The sequence below is a fragment of the Acomys russatus genome, chromosome 7 (assembly GCF_903995435.1).
Source record: "Acomys russatus chromosome 7, mAcoRus1.1, whole genome shotgun sequence".
Lineage (NCBI taxonomy): Eukaryota > Metazoa > Chordata > Mammalia > Rodentia > Muridae > Acomys > Acomys russatus.
Window position 1 is genome coordinate 33,045,140 of NC_067143.1, and position 4,693 is coordinate 33,049,832.

General features: G+C 43.5%; 1 pseudogene; it reads right to left on the reverse strand.

Annotated features, from left to right (window-relative positions):
• Positions 1-3,114: 3,114 nt before the first annotated feature.
• On the reverse strand, positions 3,115-3,821 carry LOC127192113 (60S ribosomal protein L34-like; annotated as a pseudogene).
• Positions 3,822-4,693: the final 872 nt, after the last annotated feature.

The window sequence follows — 4,693 nt, forward strand, 5'->3', positions numbered from 1 at the left end:
TCGGCGGGTCTAAGTGACCCCAAAGGTGAGGCACGTCAGGGGTCTGTCTTCTGTTTCAAGCACTGACAATCTGTGGGATTAGACATACAGTCTTAAAACCAGAAACCCCACATAGCACAGTAATATCATTGTAGTATTCCCTCCCATGCCTAATGACCTTCAGCCAAGATCTGAACCTTAACACTCCAAATCGAGAGCTACAGAAAAGGCTCCTGACCTTGTTGTTGGCAATGAAACCAAAGCACGAGCAGCAACTAGCAAAAACAAGTGGGAAAAAATGGCAGCCTATGGATCAGGGGAAATGTATATCTAGCAAGGAATTGGTGTCAAGAATGCAAGAAATCCATGTAATTTTGATAAAAAGAAATCATTAATAACCCCTTTTCTTTAAAATTGGGACACAGTACAGCTTGGTGGCACATTTACTTGTTTTACATGTTTTAGTTTGATCCCCAAAACTGACCAAAATATAGAAGCTCTTCAGTACTACGTATGTAAATGTGTATGCAAAGGTGCTCATACAATTCTCACAGAAGAGAGACTGCGAGGAAACCTCCTCCTATAGATATTGGAACGGCTATACAGGATTGAGGAGTATGGATGGAGAGAAAATAAGCCTTGCGCAGTGTTGATGAAGAGGGTGCAAGTTGGCATGATTGCCAAGAAAACCAGTATGGAAGATCATAATGCTTGAAAATGCAGAACTGCTATGTGACTCAGCTATCCTGCTCCTGCCATGTACTCAGTGAGGTTGAAAACTCACCTCTTAAACACATCTGGCCTCCCACGTTTATCACAGTGTAACTCACAGGAACCCAGATACAGGCACAGCTGGATGTGCTATCAACAAGTGGACGGGTAAGCACATCCCAGAGCAAACACAATGGAATAGCGTTTAGGCTTTAACAAAGAAAACCTGTCCTTTGTAACAATGTAGCTGAGTGTGAAGCACATGGTGATTTCCAAAAGCCAGAGAGAAATATAAAAATACGGTATGACCTCACTTATATGCGGCATCTAAAAGGTAAAGAAAGAACAGAGGTTACAGAAAAAGCCTCCATGTCCCATTCAGAAGCTGTAGTTAATGACATCTTACCACATGTTAGACATTTGCTGTGAGGTTAGATTTTAGATGACCTTACCAAAAGGTGATAAAAAGGAGGAAAGAAAGATAACCAGGTGACATGAAGGATATGTCAGCCGACTAGACTATAGTAATCATTCTCTGTGTCAAAACATTGTATCATTGAATAGCTTAAATATATATAATTTGTAAATAAAGTGTCCCACACCTATATTTCTTATAGGCCTCTTCTTGGCCTTATGAAGAAGTTAGGATCAGAATTTTGATAGTATACATATTATAGTATATATTAATATAGGTGAACAGAATATATATGTAACTGTATGTGTTATAAATATGTCAGATTTTATATAAAATTGCAGCAACATGTAAAATAAGGTAGTATTCAGTATCTATTGGATAATAGCACTTCCAATCTTAGCATTTTGAATGAACGTGCCTGAGAACACTGCTTAGAAATTGGATTAAAGTGGATCTGAGTAAGACTGTGAGGAAAAGGATTTGAACTAAATAAGCTGTTTAATTTCAGCAAATACTCACTGACACTTTTGTGTGTCCAGTTGTCAGAAATACAATTACTATTAACACATGACTGTGCTCTCAAAGGGCCTGACATAGAGCAGAGGATAGGATTGTAGCATGATCTCTGATCGTAGTGACTATGTGAAGGCACAAGAAAAATTAGCTCAAGCCTAGCACACAGAAAACGTGCTGAGGGAGGCTGAGGGGAGAGAAAGACGGATGGATGGATAGATACATGGATACATCGTGGCTGGACAGGTGGGTGGATAACAAAAGTGAAATCGAATCTTCTCAGTTCTGAGACAAGGTCTGCATCATTCCCAGCTTCTGAGCAGTATCTTTTGAGCAGTATCCTAGGGGTTATCTTCAACTTGGCCCTACAAACTATGTTTCTCCATTGCTATGGTAAAGATCGTGACCAAAAGCAACATAGGGAGGATAGGGTTTATTTCATCATATGCTTTAAGTAACTATCCATGACTGAGGGAACTCAGGGCAGGAGCTCGAGGCAGGAACCTGAAGGCAAGAACTGAGGCAGAGATCAGAGAGAACTCTGTCTCCTGGCTTTCACCCCATGGTTTGTTCAGCTTGTTTTTTTCTTTTCTTTTCTTTTTTTTTTTTTTAACACAGCTCCAGCCCACCTGCCAAGGAGGTAACACTGTCCACAGTGGGCTGAGACCTCCTATATCAATTATGAATCAAGCAAATAAATCACAGATTCGTCTACAGGCCAGGCTGGGGGAGGCGATTCCTCTTTTAACTTACCCATTCCTGACTCTCAGTCACATTGGCCAAAACAAAACAAAACAAAACAAAAAAGCCTAACCAACATATTGACTCAGAATTGGTGGCCTATTCTAATAATGAAAGCCTCACGGTTTCTGGAACATTTTTTTCTACTTTTTCTCCGATAGCCCCCCTCAGTCATTCCACTTCTGCGGGGCAGGGCACCCTCTCCACTTAAGCAGGACTGCTCTATCAGACACTCACCCTCTGAAGCCAGTGCTTTGTTCTTGACCCCAGTCAAATCCAGGTGTCTGGGGCCCCCTAGATTCAGGATAGTTTGCATTGTTGAGCAAATGAATTACTTAAAATTCCAAGGGGAAGAAAAAAATCAATAAGAGAGGCAGACAGACTGACTAAGAATAGATTAATTGGGGGAATTGGATCACACAGCTGTGGAGGTGGAGAAGCCTTTAGCCATTTGCAAACTACAGAGTGAGGGAAATGGGTAGGCTAGCTCAGGGAAGCCGCAGAACCTGGGAAGCCTGGGATGTAACTCTCAGTCCAAGGACAAAGGCTAATAATCCAGACACAGGGTCACTAGTGCCCATCCTAGATCCTGGGGGCCAGAGAACACCACCTCTCATGTAAAACACCGGGAAAAGGATGATGTCTAAGATCCAGAAGGGAAGAAAGAGAATGGATTTACCTTCTCCTTCCATTTGGTTCTACTAGGAGCCTCAGCTGGCAGTATGCATGCATGCTACCCTGTGAGGATAGATTTTTAAATTTTTTCTTAAAAAGCTTCGCTGGTTCAAATGGAAATCTTACTGAGAACTACCCTCACAGACATATCCATAAGCAGTGCTTTGCCTACATTCTGGGCACTTTGGGGCCAGTGCATTTATTCACCACACCCTGTCCCTTCTGCTGGGTCAGCTGGTGGCTGAATATGTTCCTTGGGTCACCTCTGTCTGGAGGGTTGCCTCTGCCCCAACACCTGGAGCCACAACAACCGTTCTTGGCAGCTCATCCTACTTCCAGCTCTCCCCATGCCTGAGAAATTTATCTCATCAAAAATCATACTTCTTTTTCGGGACCAAGCCTTAATTTTTGTTACTTCAAAAAGCTACATGTTTATTTTACTTTCTGACTCTGTGCTTGTGCCTTCAACACTTTCACAATGATTTTCTGCTCCTCGATAAGGAAAGCCCACTTGATCCTGTCATGGTCCCACTTGGCACACATGGAACCATCAGACGCCCCGCTGACGTCCTCCTTTGGCTTAGACACTCTCATAAAGACTTTAGGCCTCATAGCATGAACCTGTCGCAGTCTGCCTGGGTACACCCTGCATTCAGATTTAGATGTTTTCTCAACCTTCTTGGTATAAAGAGAAACAATTCTGTTGTCAGGGGTTCAAAACAGCCTAGTTTTTGCTAGAGGCTGTACTGTAGGGGAGCCTACAATGGCTTGTCAAATGCTGGACCATGCTGAGTGCCTCTAAGCATGGTCCCCTGAAAAGCTGCCACTGTTTTTGCTAATTATATAACAGTCAGCTTTCTCCTCACTGAGGAGTAGGTTCCTTCTCAGATAGCTTTGAGGGAGGGAGTCCCAGAAACATCCAGTCACTTGCAGTTAGGCAAATAATGGTCTATAGGCCACAGCAAAGGTGGCAGATATGGTGAAAGAAAACGAGAGCAGAAGAGCAGGGTTCATCTGTTAATCCGAAGGGTCTGGCAAACCCTAGTCTGCCATTGAGTGGAGCACAAGTCTGGAAGTGTTACTCTTCCTGAGCTCTCCCTTGCAGCCACAACCAAAAGGTGTGCTATGGATGGCAATAAGGGAAGTGATGAAAGCCGAAGGGTTTTGGGCCATCACCCAGGCAGGAGTGACTGCCTTCCAGCTGGCCCAAAATATTTCACTCCTGGATTTCATCCCTGGAATGGCTTAGTGTATAGCAACAAGAGGCAGGCCTCTGTATGATAGCACACACTGTCTACAATAGCAGAGCCTAAAATGGCATTGCCACCCACAACCCTGACAGCATCCCATCTACCACTGTCTGATAAGGCTTCATAAAGCTGAGGTCATCAGTGTACAGAAGGGACAAGGCCCAACCCGATTTATGAAGAATGGAGTGACTTGTGGGGCTTGAGCAGTGGTCCTGGGGCCACCATGATGGTCTTAACCAAGGCTGGATCTACCCTACAGTACTCATAAGCCTTTGATCTCAATGGCGTTTGTATTATTAAGAATGTTTGTGAGGAGCTTAGCTGTGTAGCTCATTGGTAGAGAAAGGTCCTGGATGTGATCCCCTGGCACCACACAACACAGTAGTTTCTGGAGAACTGAATTAAGACA